At 39.5% G+C, this 25,561-nt stretch overlaps 1 protein-coding gene across 8 annotated transcripts in view; it reads left to right on the top strand.

The window, feature by feature from the left end:
• Window positions 1–25,561, top strand: part of LOC125461244 (disks large-associated protein 4-like) — a 579,923-nt gene that overhangs the window by 68,600 nt on the left and 485,762 nt on the right. For 3 of the 8 annotated variants that reach the window (XM_048549768.2, XM_048549765.2, XM_048549767.2), the window contains one exon: window positions 21,007–21,071. The exons of the other annotated variants lie outside the window; for them this stretch is intronic. The gene's annotated coding sequence lies outside the window, so the exon portion shown is untranslated. The remainder of the gene's footprint in view (window positions 1–21,006; window positions 21,072–25,561) is intronic. 8 annotated transcript variants of the gene reach the window in all.

Below are 25,561 nucleotides of genomic sequence, written 5' to 3'. Positions count from 1 at the left end.
AACCCTTCTTCAACTGCTTTCAGTGCATTTACATCCTTCCTGGTTGTGCTCCAGATATGGTTTCACTAATGCTGTTTATAACTGAAATATAAACACACCTACTTTTGTATTCAATTCCATTCACTATAAGTGATAACATCCTATTAGCTTTCCAATTGCTTGCTCAACAAAAATCAGGGGAGGTGACCACCTCATGGTATTATCACTGGACTGTTAATCCAGAGATCCAGATAATGTTCTGGGGTCCTGGTGGAAATTGAATTCAATGAAATATCTGGAATTAAGAATCTGATGATGATCATGAAACCATTGTCAATTGTTGGAAAAATTCATCTGGCTCACTAACGTCTTTTAGAGGAGCAAACTCTCATCCTTACCTGGTCTGACCTGTGTGTGACTCCCGACCCATAGCCATGTGGTTGATTCTGAACTGCCTCTGGGCAATTAGGGATGGGCAATAAATGCTGCCTGATTAGCGACACCCTTGTCCCGTGATAGACTTTACAAAAAAATCTCAAGGATATGACATTAAGTGGAGTATAATCACATTAAAAAAAAACACACTGTCGAACCGAGAGTTGGGTCAGGAAAGAGGCACAAAGGATGGTGTCATCTTGGAAAAGTGTCTGCGATGCACAAAGGACATTGCAACCCCTCAAAGGAGGTTCCCTGCCTTCCGTTCAGCTTTCCCACCACAGTTTGTGGATAAAAAAATTGCACCTTCTTCTCTGCCTTGCTCACCAACAGTGTTATGGCACTAGAGGCAGAATAACTGCTGCTTAAGTGGGCAGTTAAGGGCCTCAATAGACAGAATGGATGGGATAGTGGGCATCTTACAAATTCACCTTATAAATGGGGAACAGCTCTGTGGTCGGGGGGAAGGCAGTGGACTAGCTACCTTTCAAATTTATGTGCCACTGCATCAAAAACATGTCGAGCCGGTGGATGTCAAATTCACCCCTTATACCAGATATGAAAAATATTTAGCTTAGAAATTAGAGTAACTTTAAGGTGGCCTGAAATTTAATTTGTTGCTAAATGCTCCGATACTTTGCTTTCCTCATCTTTTTCTGTCTCCCCTTAAAGCCTAGATTCCTTATCCCATACTGTCCCAATAATGTGGTCATACTTTGGCAGCATTCACATACCCATTATGGCTGTGTAAATCTAGATGTTGAGTGTCCGTGCATTATTCAATCCAAGAGGGATTCAGGATTTGCATGAAATGTGGGTGCAATCCAGCTCTTACTTAACATCCAAGAGTGCACTTTAAGAAATGTCACTTGAGGGCAAATGGGGATCAAATTCTGGTCAGTTTTGGTTATCTCATGCCAATAGCATGAAGGGTCAATCATGGTGTCCCTAGGTCCATTCTTGCTCAGATCAATTGAAAATCAAACCCCAGCTCTCTGGGTTTGCATAACTCACTGGTAAAATTCACTGAATCATCAAGTATGGAAGAGCCTTAAATGTAAATCCTTGAATTATATTGTCCATTATTTTGGTCAAAGAACTAAAACCCAAAATTAGCATTGCTTGATGAGATTACAGGAGGTGATCTTGTATCAAATTTAAGATGTAATGAACTAAGGCAACCTAAAAATGAATAACAAAGTGAGAAAATGGACCCAGTTCATTTATCATTCAAGATGATGAAATAAATATTTGGGTTAAAATGTGATGGAGCCTTTGGCAGAGAGCATATTGTGGTATTCTACAAGATCTGAGTATCTTATGATATACCCACTGCATCCCAAAACCAGTCCAACCTGTCTCTGCCTCCCTAACCTGTTCTGCCTCTCACCCATCCCTTCCTCCCACCCCAAGCCGCACCTCCATCTACTACCTACTAACCTCATCCCACCTCCTTGACCTGTCCATCTTCCCTGGACTGACCTATCCCCTCCCTACCTCCCCACCTATACTCTCCTCTCCACCTATCTTCTTTTCTCTCCATCTTCGGTCCGCCTCCCCCTCTCTCCCTATTTATTCCAGAACCCTCACCCCATCCCCCTCTCTGATGAAGTGTCTAGGCCCGAAACGTCAGCTTTTGTGCTCCTGAGATGCTGCTTGGCCTGCTGTGTTTATCCAGCCTCACATTTTATTATCCTGAGTATCTTATGACATTGGCTTCTCTGCTGCCGTCACTACTAGGAAGGTGCAAAGAAAGTTAAGTTTGATAATTCTCTACAGCTTGAGCATATGTTTTATTCCTCAATGCAATATACACTGGAAAGATGATAATGAGACAGGGATGGAATTATCTTTCATAATTCATCTCAGTAATTAAAAACTGAAGGATATTGTGACCCTGTTAAACTCCTGGAGTTCATTTAGAGAAAGTTTGGACAATTTGAAAGCAGATTCCATACGCATGACATATTCAGGTACACACAAGTGAGTCAATGTAGTGTGTAATGGAAAAATGAAGCCATATATGAGGACAATGACGGAACCTATCCCTAATAAAGAGGACAGGTATAATTACAAATGAATTACCTTTGGATGCAAGCCAATAAAACAGGAGATCAACATAAAATAAAACTCCCCGCACTGCGATGAGACCAAATTCTTCTGAGTTAGAGTTTAACTAGTGTTGTCTGCAAGACCTCAGTAATATGGACTATGTTGAGATTAAATAAATTGTGAATACATGGCATGACCAGCAATTAAAATTGTACTTAGAGTTATGTTCTGTGAAAGGAAGCAATTGCCAGATGGGACTGTTGCAGATCACATTCTTGACTTATAGTAACTCTTTCACCACTGTTGGTATGGTGGGAAAGTAGATTGCACCTTAAATACTCACGAAAAAAAAGGGGGCTCAATGAGCGATAAAAATTTGCTGTCCACAGACCTCTCTGCAGACATTCATGATGTGGTTTTCTTAAATGAAGAATGTGTCTCAGAAAGAGAAATGATCTAATTAGGTTTCCTTTCATTCCATGTTCAAACACATGAAAACCATGAAAATGAGTACATAGTGATTACTTCGAAGTGGAAGGGAAATAATATTTTATTTTTATTGATTGCTGTTGCAAATAAATAAATGTTGAATCTATATGCAATAAGTCAAGTGCCAAACTTACTGAGGCTTTGACAAGTTTGTTTGCAACTTATGGCTTGTTAGAGATGTTGATCTCAGATAATAGAATGACCATTCACATCAGAAGAGCTTGTAATGTTTCTGAGTAAGAATTAAATAAACCACACTCTAATTGCATTATATAACCCAGTGTTGAACGTGCTATAAGAAGTATACAGATTGCAAACATATTTTTGCAGAGTATTTTCTTGGTGACAAACAAGGAAGAAATTAGCATGTTTGTTTTTCAATATAGTTGATGCAATTTTCTGATCTCTTACAGAACAACACCAAAGGTACAACATGTTCTTCATCTTTTGAATCAATACTCAAACACTAGGATAATGTTTCGGCTATGTCAGGCTGATATCAATAGTCAAATGAGAGAAAAACTGTCAACTTTTTCCTAGGAAACAGCTAGAACATTAGGAAGGAAGAAATAATAGGACATTTAGGAAACGTTAATGCATTCCAATAGAACCAATGTGGTTTTCTGAAAGGAAGATAATGCTTGACGTGTCGCTGCAGTTTTTTTTAAGGATATAACATGCAGACTTGATAAGGGGGAACTGGTAAATGTACTGTATTTGCATTTTTAGTAGGCATTCATTAAGGTTGGCATTGTGGATCTACCTACAACTGCAGCAGTAGAAGAAGCTCATCGTCACCTTCTCAGACCAACTTGTCATGCCAATAAATGCTGGCCCAGCCAGGATCACCCGCATCACATGAGTGAATGAAACAAAAAAGTTGCCAAATAAAAGGTTATTGCACAGTTGAGGAGCTCATTGCCTCAGGGGTTATATGTCAACATGGATTGAGGATTGATTGACACACGGAAGACAGAAAGTCAGGATTAATGTCATTTTCTTCCATTTGGAAGGACATAATGAGTTCATTGCCGCAGTCCTAGGGCCTCAATTATTTACTATACTGACTTCAAGGAGGGGCAGAGTATAACTTATCCAAGTCCCAGCCTATTCATCTATACAGAAATAGGTGGGAGGGCATATTGTTATGACGACATAGGGAATCTACGAGGAGTTACAAATAGGTTGAGCAGGTGGGTCAAAACTTGTCAGATAGAATTTAATAGCGGAAAGTGTGAGGTCATGCACTTTGGTAGGAAGGATCAAGAGGCATGCTATTATTTAAATGGGCAGAGACTCCAAAAAAGTACAGAACAGAAGTGTCTGGATGTTCTTCTGCACAAAACACAGAAGGTTAGCATATAGGTGCAGCAGGTATTTAAGGTGGCAAATGGAATTTTGGCCTTCATTGCTAGGGAGTTACAGACGTATAGAATCATACAGCTCAGAAACAGATCCTGCATTCCAACTCACCCGCGTGGACCAGGCATTCCAATCTGATCTAATCCCATATGCCAACATTTGGCCCATACCCCTGTAAACCCTTCCTATTAATACCTGTGCAGATGTCTTTTAAATGTTGCAATTGTACCCGTCTCTCCCACTTCCTCTGGCAGCTCACTCCATATGTGACCACCCACCACATGAAAAAGTTACCCTTCAGGTTCTTTTAAAGCCTTTCCCCTTTCAACTTAAACCTATGTCCTCTAGTTTTGGATTCTCCCATCCTTGGCTATTTACCCTATCCGTGCCCCTCATGATTTTATAAACTTCTGTTAGGTCACCCCTCAGCCTCCGATGCTCTCGGAAAAAAAAGCCCCAGCCTTTTATTCCTCTCCCGTATCTCAAACCCTCCATTCTTGGCAACATCCTTGTAAATCTTTCTGCATCCTCTCAATTTCAACAACATCTTTTCTATAGAAGGCTGACCAGAATTGGATGCAGTATTCTAAAAGTGGCCTCACCAGTACAACCACAATATGATGTCCCAACTCCTGTATTTAATGTTCTGACCAATAAAGGCAAGTGTGCCAAACACCTTCTTCACTATCCTGCAACTTCACTTTCAATGTACTATGCATCTGTACCCCTACGGCCCTGCCATAATACCTGCCTATATATACCCTCCCTACATATCCCCTACCTAACAGGCTGTTGGTGAGACTGGAAGACTGTGTATAGTTGTGGGCTCTGTGTTCTAAAAAGGAAAGATTGATACTGGAGACAGTTTGTGGGATGAAGCATTGACCTATAGAGAGTGGCAAGCCGTTTGGTACTTTACTCAATAGAGTTTAGAAAAATAAAGAGTGATCTTATTGAAAATACAAGATTCAAAGGGGGATTGACAGAGCACACATTGAGATGATCTTTCCAATAGTGGGAGAATCTTGATTTTGGGGACAAGGAAACAAGGAGACATCCATTAAAAACTGTGAACCAAAGGAATTACTTCCCTCTGAAGTAGATTGTCTGGAACTTTCTACCGCAGAGCATTGTGGAGGCTAAATCATTGAAGGTTTTTCAAGAGAAGATGGATAGTTTTTTGAACGATTGAAGCATTGAAGGCTGTGAGGAGCTGGCACAAAGGAGGAGTTGAGGCATGGGGCAAAGTAGGCATGGCCTTACAGAATGGCGGGACAAGCTTGAGGGGCTGAATGGCGTACACTTTTTGTTATGTCTTGTGTCCTTATGAGACATGATAGATGAGCCATGAAACCTAGAGAATTCAATGTTGTGCTGTTCGTCATAGTGAAAAATCACCAACGTGTTAGGAAATACGAGATTGGACATTCACATTTGTACTGAAGATTGGAAAAAGACCATTAGTATTATGCAAATCATTTGCTTGAAAGAGCAAATCTGACAAAATTTCAAGAGAAAATCATAAAGAAACTGAAAGCCACAAAGAAGCTGCAAGTTTGTTGATGTCAGAGAATTCACTGGTAGAGCAGAATGAGCTGGTATCTTTCTTTATGACAAATCAATCAATGTCTCAGTCCCAGCCATTAAGTTAATATACTCAAAACCAAATCTCAGACTTGACAGATGGATTAGAGGTCAGAATTCAGATATTAGAATGGAAGGAGACACAAGCTAAATGAGAACTGATATTTCGTTAAAGACGTTCTGGTGACTAAGGAAGAGCATTTTTTAACATGTAAACTATGCTGTCAGTACAGTCATGTGGGTTTTACTTATGATTGTAGTAAAAACCAGTACCAAACCCAAACCCTTAAATTTTCAAATATTGTTAATGCTGGCTTGGTCATATTATATTGTAGGAACTTAAGTACATTTACCATTTTACACAGTTATGACCAGTCACAGATCCCCTCTCCTAATCCCCTTAGTCAGTTGTAACAGCAATTGTTTTTTATGTTTAGCATCTACCTATCACTTAATTAATCAGATCAGAATGAAGAGGTGTCAATTCCAATGTTTTCCTGTGGGAAAGAGTGAAGTTTTATTCCCTACTACACGCCAAAAAATAGTAAAATACATTAACAAACACACACACACTCAGACACACAGACACACACACACCAAAAAATTAATCTGGTAGGAAAGCAATTTTTTAGCAGATTGATATTCACTTTAACAGACAAGTGAGGAAGTTTAATCCAACAAGGGAAGTATCCTTTCATGATTTACCTTTGTGCTCCCACACAATCTTATATGTTTCAATAAAATCACCTCTCATCCTTCTAAACTGCAATAGAAAGAAGCCCAGCCTGTTCAACCTTTCCTCAAAACCTCCCTCATCACGGATATTGATCAAGTGACCTACTTTGAATTCTGTCTAATGCTATTATTTTAAATAAGGAGACAAAAACTGTTCACAGTACTCCAAATGTAATCCTACCAATGCTGTATATAGCTGTAGCAAAACATCCCTGTTTTTATACGCCATGGCCCTTGGTGGAAGTACCAACATTCCATTTGTCTTTTTATTCACTTGCTATGTTTGTGTACTTCTTGTGATTGGCGTAACATGGTGCCCAGGCCTCTCTGTATCTCAGAGGTCAGCAATATCTCTCCTTTTAAGTAATATGTTGCTTTTCTGTTCATCCTACAAGTTTAGATTTCCTGCATTGTTAAATCTGAGATAGATATATTTTTGTGAAGCAAAATTATTAAGAGATATGGGCCAAAGGCAGGTATGAAGAGTTTGGCCACAGATCAGTTATGGTCTCATTGAATGGTGGAACAGACTCAAGGGGCAGAATGGCCTACTCCCTTTCCTACACACCTATGTTCTTATTATACTGTGCCATTATTTTTGCCCAAGCACTTGACCTAACTATAACCCTTTATGGACTCCTTATGTCCTCTTCACAATTTACTTTCCCCTCTATTTTTGTATCATCAGCAAATATAGCAACCTTACATTTCGTCCCTGCATACAAGTTATTTACATGGATCATAAATAATTGAGGCCCTAATACTGACCCCTGTTGCACGCCCTGAAAAGGAACCATTTATGTGCGTCCTCTATCTTCCAATCTGATGAGACCTATCTTGAATCTAGTGCTTTTTGTAAAGTAGAACTGAAGTGCCTGTTAACCCAGCAGCGAGTTTAATTTACATGGTAGGATGAAGTCCATCAGGACCTCAGATGTTTGCTGAGTACTGTAAGATCTGCAGTGAAGTAACCAAAAATTGAAACATATTATCTTCCACGTAAGCTATTGCCTCAACCAGTGACTGAGAAATTGCATAGTTAATGTGCCCCCCCATCCTGTGTCTTCAGCAGAGAACTGAAAGGACTTGGAGGTGAAGGTCAGAGATCTGAATGTCTTGGAAAGAGCAAAAGGAATATCTTATCTCATCCTGTGGACTAGTGCTGTTGAACTGTATTCCCTTAATTTTCTTTCTCGCTACCCAGAACATTTATATTTGTTTGTATATCTGTCTCTGTCTGCGTACATGTGTAGCGGTTTTAAAAGATTTGAGTTTCTGCTAGTAGAGTTAAATGTAAATAATTCATATTTTTCTTCTACTATGATTTGAATTGATTCACTTGTAATGAATGTTAAGTACAGAAGTGTGATCAGTGTTGTGAGTTATAATGACTCCATCAGAAAGGTAATTTGGGGGCTTTGAGTAAAATAATAAAATTAAACCTTTAACTTTTACTATGGCACCAAGAGTACTGAGGCTTGACTATCAGTGCATTTTCCCAAGTCGGATGGGACAGTATCCAGAGAGTAAATACTGCACCTTCATGGTTATTGATCAGTTTCAATGCTGAATCTCTCTGTGAGGTAATATTAGAGCTCAGCTTATCGATAACCAGGCTAACTTGGATAGCAGTGTCTGAAATTCATTGATTAACTGAATATGTGCTGTCACCAGGAATGCTGTTCGATTTATTCCACACTGATGGCTGTTAGCCCTTTCTTATCAAAAAGGAAAGTGTTTTGTTTATATGTAAAAACCCGGTGAAGGATACGGTATTCTGAAATGTCACATTTCAGAGCTGGCCATTAACATGTCAATAATCACAGAGAAGTCAAGTTAATCTCTTGCTTCTTCAAGAATTTTGGACCTTCATTTTTTAAATTGATACTGAAAAATAGTCGACATTTTACCTGTACCATTGCTTCCGCATAATCTAAACTAATGGGTTTAGTTTATTTGAAGCTGAAAGCATTCTGTTTTTTAAATTCTTGCTATTATCAATTCTAGTCTCTATTAATTCTATTGGGAGATTGCAGTTCTTTTGATAAATGTGGCTCTCTTGGAGTCAATAGTCAATTGGGAAGATGTGTTTTGGTGAAATTGGATTTACTGCAACAAGTGTAAGGCACTAGGCTTTGCAAAGTTACATAAAATAAATTAAAGAACGGATTCCTGAATTCAGTTACAGTCTTATAATTTGTGCAGGGTGCTAGTGTTGGTGCAATGTGTGTGTACTGGGAGCCTGAAAAAAAATTGAGTGTTTTGGCCAATTTGATACAAATTCCAAATGTTACTGTGCAAATGTCCACTGAAATCCTGCACCAATCACTCACAGCTGAAAATTCATTTACCAGATCAACAGAACCCCCTTCCCATTGTACTGATCCAAGGACTTGTGAGGTGATTTTGACTTACAGTACATGTACTGTAGAGATAGGAAAGTAGTTTGGCTTGGTTTTGCAGGTCTGTTGTTAAGCTGATGCATTTACCCAGGGAGGCCAGATGATTACTTGCTCAAGTCTGTAAGCATTATGGTGACAGTGAGCTCTGCATCTGCAGCAATGCAAGATTTGAAGCAGAAACTGTTGGACGCTTTGTGAAGGTGGAACAGAGTAAGGACTGTGCATCGAAGGCTGTAACCACCAGAAGGGCATCACAGAACTTCAGAGTGACAATCTGCCTATGGTGCTAAAGGTCGCAGTGTTGTTGAACTTTTATTCATCCGGTTCTTTCCAGGCTGGAGCGAGCCAACACTTGCCAGTACAAATTCGGATTCATCCACCTCAAAGTTGGCAGAGGTTGTCTCAGTCTGGAATGACAAAAAGATGCAGGATGAGTAGGGAGATAGTAAGAGCTGGAGTCAGAGAAAACACAGTGTGGAGCTGGAGGAACACAGCAGGCCAGGCTGCAACAGAGGAGCAGGACAGCTGACTTTTCAGGTCAGGACCCTTCTTCAGAAATGGGAACTTCAGAAATTTCTGAAGAAGGGTCCTGACCTGAAACTTCAGCTTTCCTGCTGCCTGGCCTGCTGTGTTTCTCCAGCTCCAAACTGTGTTATCTCAGGATGCGTAGGCATATAACTTTGCTAAGAGAGCAAGTTTTCTGATTGTGCAGAATAGCATCTAATCCAGGCATGTGACTCTTTCAGCCTTCCATGTCAACGGAGAGAGAATGTAACAACAACAAGGCCTATCACTGAATAAATATACAGTGTTTGTGTGGCAATGCAACATATCTCATGTTGGTTAATGCCTGGCATTCTAGCAACAGCTATGATCCCATCATTCTGATCTAATTTGCTGTTCCCATCATCTTTTCACCTCCAAAAAGGAAAAGAGGGTAGTGTTTGGAAGCAACGCTACCTGCTGAACCTTTGGCATGTGATTTCACTCCACCAACTAACCATTCCCTTATGAGGCAGTATCATACGTGCATTCAGCAGCTCAGATAATGGTTCAACACTTGACGCTAGTATAGAGTCAGGTTCTTCTATGGTCAGTCACAGGTGAGTGAGTTAAAATATCTTAGGATAAAGTATTCACAGAACTTTACCACATACATGAAATCAGCGAACTTCTTCCAGTGCTGTTACTAGGTCCTCAGGGAGGACTCCTGGAGTTAGCCTCCCTTGCTACTTAGATTGTTCTCTTAAGAGGATTTGTCTTGATGTCCGCTCCCTGTGTCATTTCCTGTTCACCTCTGAGAAAAAAGGCCCTTAGAACTGTATCTGTAAACTGCAGGTCCCTCTCTCTGCCCTGATGCTCTGTGTTTCCCTCGACTTATTACATTGACAGCCAGCAGCAGTTTTCTTTCAGTCACCTTGTATGAATATATTGACGAGTTGGGTGGGGAGTGGAACCTGTTGCTTTCAGACTGCAGAGGAGGAACTTGGGAAAATTTGTGTCAACCATTCAGACGCACATCAACTTTGAAATTTACAACAGCCACTGCTCAGAAGTGCACCACTGAACATAATTCTGAAAAATTAAGTGGTGCTTGAATCAATGCTATTGACCATGAAGCAGAGAAATCAGAAAAAAAAGGTGAAATGTTTTAACTTGAATGTTTCCCTAAATCTCCATATAAACAGGGCTTACGGTAATCTGTAGTCAATAATTCACCAGTTGGATCTCTGTAAATATGCCAAGAAAATAGCTATTGTGAAATTAAGAGAGTGCTGAAACACTTGAATTCTGTCTGATATAATTTCACACTTTGTTGAACAAAGCTGGCATGTCCCAGGTCTGAGTGACATTGCCAAAATCTTTTGCAATAATGCCTGATTTCATGCTCGTTGCTGAATCAGAGGGATGTTATTTTATCCTGTACTCCATCTGTAAAACAAAAACAATCAGTTTTTTGAGATAAATATTTGTAATTCAAGGACAAAATTTAATCTGTCCCACAGTAGCAGGCTACAAAGCAATGGGAGTTGACATAAAATTAGGAGTTAAAATGGAAGGGGGCTGGAGATTGTATTGTGTCCTGATTTACTTAATTCTGGGATGTCTGAAGGCAATGTTCCAACCTGGAGGATAGCTGAGATCCTTAAGTGGCCATCTGGTGGTCACTTAAGGATCTTATTCTGCTTTCAGTTGCATTGCTCTAGAGGTAATCATTCATAATCAGGCATCTTGAGGCCTATGGTGTGTGGTCCCACAAGCAAAGGCACTGCCCCACCCTTGGAAAGAATCTTCTGTCTCTCCCAATCCTCCACAACAATGCCCCTGCTCCTTGTCAATGCCTGCCCCTTCTCAGGACCTGCTTGAATTGTTCTGGCAAACGCCACCCACTTAGCTGGGTTTCAGAGGTTCCTTCATTATGAATGGCCTAGACAGAGTGGAAGTTGGGAAGATGCTTCCATTGGTAGGAGAGACTAAGACCCAAGGGCACAGCCTTAGAGTAAAGGGAAGTCCTTTTAGAATGGAGATAGGAGAAATATCTTCAGCCAGAGAGTGGTCAATCTATGGAATTCACTGCCACAGAAGGCTGTGGAGGCCAAATCATTGAGTATATTTAAGACTGAGATAGATAGGTTCTTGATTGTCAAGGGGATCAAGGATTATGGGAACAAAGCGGGAGAATGGGGTTGAGGAACTTGTCAAAGTGTGGACCTGGATGAACACAGCAGGCTAAGCAGCATCTCAGGAGCACAGTTGCTCCTGATATACTGCTTAGCCTGCTGTGTTCATCCAGCTCCAACTTCATTATCTTGGATTCGCTAGCATCTGCAGTTCCCATTATCACTTATCTTTGAGGAACTTACCAGCCATGATTGAATGGTGGAGCAGACTTGATGGGCCGAATAGCCCAATTTCTGCTCCTATGTCTTATGGTCTCATGGTCTTATTATTGGTCTTGGCTAGTTACAGTATCCGCAACCATCAACGCTCCACATGATAATGCTGGAACTCAAGGCCGACTGATCGTGTAATTGACTGGCTGCTTTCGGAGTCATTAAAAAGACAGAAACTACAGGTGCCAGTAATTAATTGCCTGATGGAACTACATTTGTGTCTGGATTCCCTAAATGACTGTGGAGGGGTTGATCCCAACTTTCTAGGTGTTGGATGTAAACATGGCTGTTTAGGATTGAAATGCCTCTTTCCAGAACAATGTACCTTTTGATTTGCTTTAATCATGTGACGTCTGCCATGAGGTACTGCTTAGGGAGTTGCAGTTCCTACTATCTCTTGCAATCTTGCAACCAGGTTCAATAAAATCACAGTGCAGCCAAGACTGTTATCTTGAAAGATCGTAATGTAGCTGTCAGATGGAGCTGAGTTTGGGTGTTGAAGAGCTTTGAGAATCATACCACTGACAGAGAGAAAAAGGGAAATTTGGATCCATGAAAGCTGCTACAAGCAACTGAAAGAAATTAAGAATGAATAAAGATATAGGCCAGAGATAGTAGGAACTGCAGATGCTGGAGAATCCGAGATGATAATGTGTAGAGCTGGATGAACACAGCAGACCAAGCAGCATCAGAGGAGCAGCAAGGCTGACGTTTCAGGCCTAGACCCTGATTTTCTGAAGAAGAGTCTAGGCCTGAAACGGTCTTCCTGCTCCTCTGATGCTGCTTGGCTTGCTGTGCTCATCCCTCTCTACACCTTGTTATCAAAGAAATAGGCCATTCTGAAACACTGGGTAAGACACATTGGCTACAAAATGTTATCTCCTAGGTCATGACAAAAGGCAATATGAAACAAAATTAGCAGTTTTCCCATGCAAAATGGCAAAATGACAAAATTGCAGCAGAGCTGCTTAACAATCTGAGAATTTGCACTACTGCAATGTCAACTATTGAGAAAAGGCTATTTGAAAGTTGACCTGAAGCGTAGAGTCATACTAGTTTTATAACCAGAAAAAGGTCCTGCTTTCGATTCTGTCCCCAGTGGTCATCAGACCTAATCTACTGCAGTCCCATTTTCCAGCTATTGCCCAATTGCTTTGTATGCTCTGACACTTCATGCAATGATATAAATACTTTTGAATGCTGTGATGTTTCTCACCACGGCTATCATTTCACACATTCTACTCTAAGCCTCTTTCCAGAACAAAAAATAAACAGACTGCAAATATTTTAAAATCCTTAAAGGCACTTTTTGAACTCCTGTCGAATGGGACCTTTGAAGCTTGTGAATTTACCTGATTAAAGGATGTTCTAATTAAAGATAGTACTGTAATGGGTGCAAGAGATCTTTCAGTGAGAAAATGTTCACTGAGAGAGGAGAAAATTAAAATAAGGACATGAATCGACATGTGCCTAAGGACCGTAAGGAAGGTAAGGCTGTAAGTAAGCAGCAAGAGTAGAACAGATCCTGCTTTGCGTTATGTTGATAAATATTCCAGGCCAAAGATAGAACAATCAAGGACAAAGGCCAGAATCGTAATGTTGTGGAGGAAATCTTGCAAAGGAGAGGAAGACTCATCTAACATGAGGAAAGCAGTCTTCTTACTCCAGGAAGCAAAATAATTTTGCACAAAAATGTGTGGTTAGAAGGAAAGATGACCATGCAGGGACTGATTGCCATGAAAGAAATATCTGATATTTCACAATAAACCATACAATGGGTTAGTTAACTGATAAATGGCTTGCGACTGTTGGACTGATGCTTCAAAAAGAGATCAAGTCAATATAGGGTGTCAGGCCTCTATTCTTCACGCAATGTCATGATTTGCATAGACCTGTGTGTGGTGGCTCAGTATGGTGATTCAAAAATGAATCCCTTGAAAGTAAAGTTGAGGCGATCTGTTGACATCTTTCTCATGCTGAGAATTTGCATTACTGCAGTGTCAAGAATGAAGTTCTGGAGTTCCTGATCTTAAACAGCTTGCAAAAACTGGTCATCTCAGCCGGAACTGTTTAAAACTTAGACTGGCAATCTTCAATGTGCCCAAAGCAGTTTGCATTATATCACAGCAAACTAACCATTGACCATGGGAATAGATCCTAGACAACTACAACAACGATTTATGGGTTTAGGATGACTTCCTAGTGAGTATCATTTTAAAGTATATGAGTGTGTTAGACAAATTCAGCATCTGCTGAGGAGAGGTCTTTCTGGCCTCAAAAATGTTAGCTTGAAAGACAAAATAGATGAGCTAGACAAGAAAGGATGAATCAAGAAAATCACAACTCCTGCTGAATAGCTCAGCAGCATGGTAGCAGTGAAACAACCTGGAATGTGACCAACAAATATAAGAGCAATATATCAATTTATTGCATTTGCCAGTAATTAAGCCAAATTTTTGCCTAATTTGTTATCAAATTTTGAATTGTTGTGCCAGATAATGGCCAAGGACATGCAATGGTATTTGGACATGAAACAAGAAGTAATATTCATTAAAATAAATCAACTAGTGTCATCAGTAATGCCAGGGTTACATAATATGGTGTAAATGTGAAGTCACCATGCAGTGTGGCACTAGAACAACCTATACACAGCAAGAACAACTGGACATATTTGCATCTAGGGCATAAATATGAATGGAATGATGCTATGCTAGGATCAAGAAAGGATGCCTGGACATTGGCTTTGTTTTGTGAACATTTTCATCCAGGCCTCAACTTGGAATAGACAAAATTGAAGTTGAGTCTGACTATAAGCTACTTCAAAGCCACTTTTCTGAAGCTGGTAAAATCCCAATGTTAAATGTCAACTAGGAACCTGTACAGAGCAGTTGATTTCCTGATTATATGTGGTGGAAGTGAATAACTCACTACATCATCACAACCACAGTTATGTACACACAACTGGAGCATCTGTTCCTCAACTGCAGATGTCAAATCAAGAAGATGTGAACTCGCCACCTGAAAATGTATGGATCAACCCTTAGACCCAGAGATCCACAGCACCCAACAACAGAAGTGGAACAATAAGAGGTACAATTGTGACAACAAATGATATGAGAATGGCATTCCTTGAAGAAGAAACATTACTCTGTCAAGGGAATGCACACAGATATCATTAAGCTATCAGCACTGTTTAATTATAATGTCTGCAGTGTGACTGCAAATGAATACAGAAATTGATGAGAATAAAAACGGCCCATGCATGGGAAGAGCCATATATTCAGTGGGTAACTTGGGTAGTTTAAAATGCTCATGATAATGCTCACAATTATTTTTGTATGAAAAGGAGGCATTTAGAATCAAATTGTACTCTGTGCCAATGTACTGCTTGACTTCATAATCATGTGACCTCTACCATGAGGCACTGACTAGGAGCTGTTATTCACCCAGTTTCAACAAAGTAATGAACAAACAAGACTGTTGCCGTCAGAGCTCATAACAGTATAGCCTGTTAAAGTTTTGATTTTTCTCAGTGAAACACCCTGTGATCAAACACTGTTGATTTTTAACAGCTCCTCTTCATCAACAACTCAGTGTGGAGGTTTTCTGCTCTACTTCTGTCTTTGTAATATTACAACAGGGGCTTGCTTTCTTTTTCTCTAAGTTGGGAAAATAAGTTAATCTAAGAAATTTTGCTTTTAATTTTTCAAAGTTTGGTAAGCTTTGAGTCGATTTAAATCTAAGTAAATCTTAAGTTTTATGACTGATAATTTTAGATAGTGGGCCTATAAGTAGAGGAGAGGCAGGACAGTTCTGTCCTGTCAGATGTGCTGTGTTATGTCTCACAGCTTGTACACAATATGCCTTTAAGTGATTTGTTTAAGATGTCATCACTGTATCATAGCATGGGACCTGATCATACAAAGATCTCAGACTCCACCTTACGGAGTCCACTTACAGCATTACAACATGAAGGAAACATTCTACAGCTTACATTTAAATTGCTTAGCTTTAGCCCAGTTACGCAAGTGTCTGCCATTGTAATATTTGTAGATACTAGGAGCTGTAATAAAGGCCTGCTGAATCCTTCAGTACCACATTGGCCATCTCTTGTTCTTATGTTATGGGAGCTAACATTGGTGCCACCTCATTCAGGTACAAGTACCCCACTGAAGATAAAAACCCATCACTGTATGTCTGAGAGATTGTGATAATAGAACAGATCTGGGTTAACAGTAGCACCTGCATAGAATGAAACGATTCCGGACCCTGGATATCACATTTAGATGCACGTGTTTTGCTGTGGTACAATTCCAGGGCACTTCGTATATGCAGGAAGTATTGTCAGCTGAAGGAGTTTGAGCTCCAGGTTTCAGATTTGAACAACAGCTGCTTTCACCTTGGTGTTCCATGAGGCCAAAAGGTATACCTCTGGCATGTTTATAGAGCTGGACAGGTCACCATAGTGATCACAAGTCAAGGAGGCTCAGGCAAATAATGCAGGAATCTTCGGAGTATATCTCGTTGTCTGAATACTGATTAGAGTGATGGCTGCTATGTGGATTACTGCCGTAGATAAGGCCATGGTAGCAATGGTGACTCATGGGGTAAAAGAGGAGGTGGATGTCTGGAGAAGAATATTGATCGAATGTTCAATAATGAGGAAAGCAAACAGACATTTCTGCAACTCCAGGTTTGTTGTTGCCTGACTGATATCAGAATCACTGAGCAGGTGTGGAGCATTGTGGAAAGAGACTGTGAACAGCCTGATGCCATGATCCATATTAGTCCCAATGGCAAAGTTTAAAAGAGGCCCTGAAGATATATTTCAGGGAGTCAAGAAAGGTAGTTAAAAGTAAGCCCCGAAATGTTGTAATCTCCAATTTGCTTGTGCTGCTACAGTCTAAGGAAATAGGGAGTGATAAATGTGTGGCTGGAGAGGTGTTGCAGAAGGGAAGGATTTCAACTCCTGCGGGTATTGGGATCAGTTTTCACAGAAGAGGAGAATCAAATCAAATATTGTAGTTGCCAGTGTAGTGAATCATAGTCCCTTTAAGAGTAAGCCAGGCCCTTTGTAAAAGGTAAAAGGAACAGACAATACCTATTGGAGATCATTTTTTAGCCACATTTTCTAAGGGGAATTAGTCAGGAAGGAGAGAGAGTTGACTGATGTTTGTGTTAAATGATGAAATGCAAATAAACAGTTATGGAAAATGCTGTCCCTCCTATTTCAATGAATGGATAAGTAACAGTTCTATTACCAGGAGGCAGAGTGTGAACTATTGGATGGGCTAAATATTGAAAGTGCAAATATTAGCATTCATAGAAGTGAATAAATCATCAGCCTGGATAAAATGTTTCTTTTTGCAGTCTGGGATATGAGTTAACAAGTAATGGAGGCTCTCGCCTTTACTTTATAAACCTCTCTGACTAAAGCATGGTGCAGAGAATTGGAGGGCTGCTTACCAGATACTGCTGTTTAATGAGGAGAGAAATGATAGCCAAAGTAATTGGAGGCTAATAAATCTAACTGCAGTGGTGAGAACTATTTTGGAAAAATACAGTATAATGCATAAATACAGTATAAATATGTAATGTTTGTTAAGGGAAGGTTCTCTAAGTAATTTGACTTCTTTGTGAGGTAAGAAAGGAGGTTGATAGAGGTTGTGTGTTTGATTGTTACCAAACATGGATTTTAGCAATATTCAACAAGACCAACTGATCAGAAAGTGAAAGCTAAATTGGACAGATAAATGTGCTAATGGGCGTTTTGGGGACTGAAAGACTTTCTAATTTGGTTCTGTGAGATTCGGTTTGGGTCTTTTGCTAAGTGGCATGCAAATGATTTATTTTTAAATGTGAGGGGTGTGGGTAAGCACTTTGTAGGTATGGAAATTGGCTAGCATATTAATAATGAGGAAGAAGCCTGAAGAGTGATATGTCTCTATCCCTAGACCATGGGGCTTGGGTTCAAGTCCCATCTGCTTTTGAGGTGTGTAATAACTTCTCTGAGCAGGTTGGGTAGAAAAATAGGTTAATTTTTTGAAAAAAAGGAAGAATGCAAAGACTGTAGGATGATGTCAGTGGACTAGTAAAGTGGGCAGAAAAATAGATAATGGAATTGAAACTGGAGAAATGTGAGGTCATGTGTATGTGGATGGTAAACAAAGGAAGGGAATATACACTAAATGGTGGGATTGTGAGAACTATAGCGGAATGTGGAGTGTTTGTCCACAAATTCCTAAAGGTATCAGAATGAGTAATTGGGGTGATCCAATTATCCTTTTCACTTATTTCCTATTCATATAGTAGTTATTCTGCTTTATTTTTGAGTCGGAATTTCTACCTTTAAAATTCTAGTGTTGATGGACTTGCCAAAGGATCACTATTTCATTGCTCTATTCTACTTTTGCATTGTAGTAGGTTTGAAATCTGAGATCTGCTTTCTAAACAGTGATATAACACTTGTTTGCTAGTCATTTTGGTATTTTGTGCCTCTGAACATCCCCTGTTTAATTTCTCTTATTCACAGTTTACTTTTCCTACCCTGAGAGATATGAGTATGCTTCTTCTGTCTCTTCAAAAAATGGTGATTCCATTTACTTTGAAAAATACTTCCTTAACATCTGTATTCTTAAAATTAATGGAAACTGCTATTTACTTCCAAATAACTTTGCCACTGTGAATCTGCAATTGACTGGGTGATTTGCAATATAGCTATTTCACTTCTTCTGTTACTTTCTGCTTAGTCATTGAAGCATTCAATAATCATTCATGAAATTTAAAAATCCGAGATCTGGATTGATGAAGCAATAATGTGGGTTCTTTATTTGAAGATAGGACCACGTACATTTAGTGTTCACTGGGAACTAAATATGTGGTCTAACTAGGACATCTGCTCATGTCAACTGTTTCAGGCTTTTGCAAGTCATGGGACTAATGTATCACAACCTGTTGAGTTGACGATAATCAAAGCTGTTTAAGATATGACTCCTTAAAGATGCAAGCAGAGAATTTTACTACAACTTGTCTTTACTTGTTGAATACAGCTGCTTAAATCCTGAATCATCTGTTGGTACACTAGGCATCTTCAATGCCTTTGACAGAGTCTTGCTTCGTCTTGTGAGCAGCCTATCTTCATATGGTCACTTAGCAAAATTGTTAACATTCAGTTTCTTACCAAATCATGATATGGAAGTGCTGGTGTTGGACTGGGGTGGACAAGGCCAGATGTCACACGACACCAGGTTATAGTCCAACAGGTTTATTTGAAATCACAAGCTTTTGGAGCTTAGCTTCTTTTTCAGGTGTCCTGGTGTTGTGTGATTTCTGACCTTCTCAAATCACAGAGACCTAATGGTTTATTTTCTAATGTGTCTTGCGTTAGTAAGGAACCTTAGATTTCTGTTTTTTCTCTTACTCTGTTTCTTTGCTTCAATGACCTCTGATCATCAAACCATACCTGTCTTTTACTAGTTTCATTTTAAGTTCATAAATTTCTTTTAGATTTGAATCTCTGTGTGCATAGAATGACCAAACACATTGCAGTGCAATGTTTGCTTTCTGGTACATTGCTTTCCTTTATGTGCTTCTGTAAAGCAATGAAACTGGTATTTCTTTTCATTTTTTTCAAAAATGAGAGGCCTGAAATTATGTTTTGGGATCAAAATAAAAAAAATAATAATTTAGCCAATTCTCTTCCCTGATGTTCTTCACCAGCATTTTAAGAAAATGCTTTATCAATTTTATTTCCTCTCCTTCCACTCTGAAAAACAATATTTTCTTTTGATCAGCCCTTATTTGCCTTGATAGTGTACTGGAGATATGCTCAAAGCAACATTAAATGGCTGGGAAGCAATGTTATTGAACAACTGCTTAGGGCTGATCATCAGTTTAAACAACTTATTAGTAAAGTCTAAAACTATCAGCTTCAGCCTTGGAGAATAAACAGGCTAAAGCTGACAGTTCTTTTACATGTTACCGATTAGCTATAAAAGCTGATTCACAGCACTGAGCAATTGTTCAATAATGTTGCTGAGTGGAATACTCAACAACTGAGCAACTCATTGCACAGAATTCCGTTATGGAGCTAAATCAAGGAAAATAGGGGCTGGTTAAGGAAACACAATAAACAGTAGAAGCTGATGGGGGTTTCTTGTGGCGCTCTAGTAGCATCCCTACCTCTGGACAAGAAGGCCTAGGTTCAAGTCTCAGCTGCTCCAGAACTGTTTGAAAGCAAATCTGAAAGGGTTGATTAGGGGGGAAAAAAGGAAACAAGCATACCCTCTGAACTAAAGAGGAGCAGCCCTTGTGGGCCAGTGGTATTTTCTGTACCTCTGGGCCATGAGGTCTGAGTTCAAGTCCTACCTGCTCCAGAGATTTGTAATATCATCTCTGAACAGGTTAATTAGAAAACATCTAGGGCTGAGAGGAAAGGTGAGTTAACAGCTGCTTGAAGTGCTACCCAGTAATAACAATATCAACGAGAAGTTGGATCATTTATCTTTATCTCAGGATGATCGCATCTCAAGTTTTCTGAAATATGAAGGTGATCTCTGTGACTCGTTGTAGCCCTTGTGCATGTTGTACCATTACACAGATTTTGAAAAGGTACTAACCTTTAACACAACTAGGTGATGTGTGACACTGGAGTGGAATAGATCTCTGTATTACTCTACATTCAGCCAACAGACAGCTAGCAAGAAACCAATATGTTAACCAAATATATTTACGTATCTGCAAGTCTGAGAAGTCATATTAGTGGACATAGATAGTTGCTAACAAATTTTAAGACATCCATCTCTGTAAGAACCTGACTGTGGTATATGCTATGTGAGCTAATGTGTGGAAAGCTACATCTTGTCAGTGTACTCATGTTGTCTTATAGAAGGTTGTCCTCAATGTAGATCAAGTGACAATGAAGAAAACTGCAATGTATGTCTGAATTCAGAATTATGATTTCAGGGATGACTTTAAGTCAGTGATGTTCCTGAGATTTGGCTACTGTTGTCTATCTTGCTGCTTGAAATCACATGGAAGGGTCATACTATCAAAGAAACTTTGATATTTTACAGGAGATGAGGACAATATCTGAAGAGGGGAAACAGTTTACCAATATTTGCTAATATCAAAGGCAGAGGTGAGTTCAAATTGGACCTGTGAAATTCTTTTCAACATAATGCTACTTTGAGCTGTTACATGACACTGGAATCAGCTCAATGTGTACTTCTAATGTAAATATAAATATCGTAACAAAACTTTACTGGATTGGTTCTTTGAAGAGATGTGTTACCGGCAGATATAAAGGAAAGAGAACTGTTAATTTTTGTATTGAAGTATTGTATTTGCACTAAGGGTATTTAACTGAATAGACTTTGTTTTTCCTCCTTACTAACAAAGGGAGCCAAAACTGTAACTGTAAGGAAGTATGAGGAGTCATAGATTTGTACAGCATGGAAACAGACCCTTAGGTCCAACACGTCCATGCCGACCAAATATTCTAAGTAAATCTATTCCTATTTGCCATATCCCTCTAAACCTTCCTATTCGTGTACCCATCCAGATGCTTCTCAAATGTTGTAACTGGTACCAGCCTTGACCAACTCCTCTGGCAGCTCATTACGTACGCACAAAAATTCTTTTCTAGCACTAACCTTGAGAGAAGTAAGTACTTACAGATGACTTTGAGAGGAATCCTCTGAAAATACGTATTGCTAAATAGACACTGAGAAAGTCAATGAGGAATATGCATAGGTTTAGTCAGGAAAGTGAATGAGATTCCCAAAATTACTTCTCTAAGTCAGCAACACATTTGCAAGGTATAGTCCATGTTGATGTCTGTGTCAATGGTGGCAGAGCTGAATGCAATTTTATTTTGTTTTGTATCCCAAAAAAGTATACAGTTCAAATGCAGTCTCTCACAGTAATCATGTGTCAGCTTTTCTTTACCCTGCAGTCATTCTGTAGGTAGCACTTTGGGAATTTTATAGTTATTAGACTATCTGGTCATGACATATGACCGTAGCGTAAAATTTCACATTGCGATGACAATATGGATATATCCAAAAAATACTCTTAGTATAACATTTGTACAACAAGCTTTCTTGACTTACTAAGCTGGACCAAGTTTACATAACCTATTATTATACTTTTATAATAAGCAAATCTTATACATTTTTCGAATAAATAAATTGGCAGTTAGCACTATAACGTTCTTGAAATAATATTCATAAGACGTCACAATGCTTTGAAACAAACCAAAAGCATTGCAATTTAATTTTAAGTCTTGCTGCTTCATACACTAACATGGAGGTCAGAATGTTTTCCAATTCCCATTCCATCCATCTTGTCTGTAAATTCTTCAGAAGTTGCAATGTTTGTAGAAATTTTGGCAAATTTCACTCAATGTGTGATCTGTTTTTTAGTTGTTAAGGTGCGCCTGTATTCGCTTAAACCACAAAATTTAATAGCTGTATATTCAAATAATTAATTTCAGTGTTTTGAGTTTTAGAGCCACAGGGTTGAACAGCATGGAAACAGACACTTTGGTCCTACTCATCCATGCCAACCAGATATCCTAAATTAATCTTGTCCTATTTATCAGTATTTGGCTCATATTGCTCTAAACACTCCCTACTGATGCATACATCCAGATACCTTTAAAATGTTATATGACTTGATCATGGGTTGATGGGCCAAAGAGTGGCAGATGGATTTTAATTTAGATAAATGTGTCTGTGCCTCTCAGATTTTATAAACCTTTATAAGATCACCCCTAAGCCTGTGAAGCTCCAGGGAAAGAAAGTCCCAGTCTATTCTGCCACTCCCAAAAGCTCAAACCTTCCAGACTCAGCAATATCCTTGCAAATTGTTTCTGCATGCCTTCCCAGTTTAACAACATCTTTCTTATAGCAGGGAGACCAAAATTATATTCTGAAAGTGGCTTCGCCAATCTCTTCCACAGCAGCAACATGACATCACAACTCCTGTACTCAATGTTGTGACAAATGAAGGCAAGCATGCCAAACAGCTTTTCCATCGACCTGTCTACCTGCGACTCTACTTTCAAGGAACTATGTACCTGTACCCCTAAGTCTCTTTATTTGGCAACACCCCCAGGGCTCTCTCATTAACTGTATAAGTCCTGCCCTGTTTTTCCTTCCCAAAATGCAACACTTTACGCTTATCTAAATTATGCTCCATCTGCCCCTCCCTGATCCGTTGGCCCATCTGGTCAGGTTCCCGTTGTTCTCTGAGATAATCTGCTTTACTGCCTACTACACCACCAATTTTGGTGTCATCTGCAAATTTACTAACCATTCCTCCTACATTACCATCCAAATCATTAATATAAATAATGAAGAGCAGTGGACCCAGCACCAATCCTTGTGGCACACAACTGGTCAGAGGCCTCTAGTTTGTAAAACAGCTCTCCAGCACCAACCTCTGTTTTCTATGTTCAAGCCAATTTTGTACCCATTTGGCTGGGTGTCCCTAGAATCCATGTGATCTAACCTTACTCACCACTTTACCATACGGGACTTTGCTCATTAAAGATCATTTTTAATCTCTAACAAAAGTGCAGTCCATTCATTATGTCGCACATGGATCAGGCACAATGTTGCTGCTTATTAAAATGGATGTCCAAATTTTTTGCTGAGCTTGATTGCTGAAAAACAATAGAATTAAACTGCAGTCAGATGTTTGTAGCTTCCAAAAAGTTGTTGTATACAATCAAATAACTTAACTGATGAGAATCCAGTTCCAAAATTATTATCTGAATTTACCAAAAACAGCTTTATTTAAGGTGAACATCAAATACAGATGACATGTTTTATTTTGTGTACACAGCTCCTGATGTTAGGTGAAAATGGAGTGAAGTTTAGCTCAGAACTTTGAAATGTGCAGAATATTAAAGGTATTCTCTCATACCCTTGTTTCAATCAGTGTCATATTAGTATTGTATATATTTCAGTTGTGCCTGAGATTGAAAGCTGCACTGCACACCATTGAAGAATGTGATTAGGTTGAAATATTTTCCTCTCATTGATATCAGGAATATCAAGTGACATTTCTTTTCTGCAGCTGACCTCTGGTCTTCTCCGGAAGATGAGGAGACTGCGGGTAGGTGGAGTTGAAATGCTCATCAGCCAGGAAAAAATGGCGAAGTGGACTCGATGGGCCGAATGGCCTCACTTCCACTCCTATGTCTTATGGTCTTATTTGTGCTGACCTGCAATCAAAGCAATGGTCATTGACGCAAAACCCAAAGCATACGTGACTGAAATAACATGAGAATTCTTAGCATGGTTGTGTATGTGGTATTGGAAGCGAGCTGGGAAGCTGGCTCAAGTCGTTGACTGCTGGAGTTTTTTCGGGAAGTGAGAAGTTGACAGGCTTCGATTCGGATGAATTTTGCAGAATGTGGAGTACAAGTTTGACAGCGGACATTAAAGTGAGGGTCATTTTGTTCAGTGCAGCTTGGCTTTTCTTGCAGTTGATCAGCTCTTTTTGTATTTATGTGTGAGGTGAACACCGAATCTTATGACAGGCAGACAGTTGGTGTCCCCTTATGGGGTTAAGGTACTGGCACTATACCTAAATGGTAACCAGATAGACATTTGTCTCTGAAAGACTGGTGCATCAATTCATTCTGGACCTTCCTCTCTTCCCCACTCAGTTAGCCACATGCCTCCATTGGTAAGACAGAATTCTACCCTTGGCCAGCTTCCTTGACCTGTATCCATTTCAGTCCAATCTCCCTCCCTCAGTCATCCTCAGTCACCCTGTGCAGCTTAGACTGCCACCACCCGATCTCAGTCATGGACTGGTATCGATAAACAGAGGGCAAAGCAGTAGTTACTTATTCTAGAGTCCAGGAAGATGACCACCTTGTTACATGCCACTAATTGGCAACCATCAGAAGTCATCTATTGCTCACTCATGTAGAACCTTTTACTGAGCATGCACAACATGCAAATGCAAGAAGAAAGATCTTTCCAATGCTTTCCAGCAGAATACTTGACCCATTTTTAAACTTAAGAGAGCTTAATTGCAATCTTTCATCCTGCTGTTGGGAAACTGACTTTTAGCTTCACCAAATTTCCCCCCACCTCCTCAGTCCCCAAACACGATTTTGTCCATTTTGTGAGATTTTCTAATACCGCTTGACAGGATTGTAACAGCTAGTTGGACGTTTTACTGTTCAAATTCTTATTTTTTGTTCATATTCTGATGTTGAGAGTTCGCCATGTGACATGTTAAGGTTGTATGCACTGATTGGAAATAGATGAAAGGGTATGAGAGAAAATGGGAATATAGCACTGAGATAAAGGATCAGCCATGAACATAATGAATCGTGGGGCAGGCACAAAGGACCGAATGGCTGGATCCTCCTAGTTTCTGCGTTGCAGTGTTAAAGAAATAGACATTGATAGGTTTCCATGGTCTTTGAAATAGATGGTAAAATGGATTCAAATGTCTGTAATAGACAGCACTATCCAAGCAGTTGAAGTTTATGACTAAGATGCGGAAAAAGTACAATGTAAGACAGTTAAATAGAATTGTATAAAACAGATTATTTCTCAAAAGTATTTAAAATTTAAACTGCTTTTGACTCAAGTAGAAAGT

Source organism: Stegostoma tigrinum, chromosome 19, assembly GCF_030684315.1.
Source record: "Stegostoma tigrinum isolate sSteTig4 chromosome 19, sSteTig4.hap1, whole genome shotgun sequence".
In the NCBI taxonomy this organism is placed as follows: Eukaryota; Metazoa; Chordata; class Chondrichthyes; order Orectolobiformes; family Stegostomatidae; genus Stegostoma; species Stegostoma tigrinum.
This window is presented reverse-complemented; position numbering and strand designations above follow the sequence as displayed.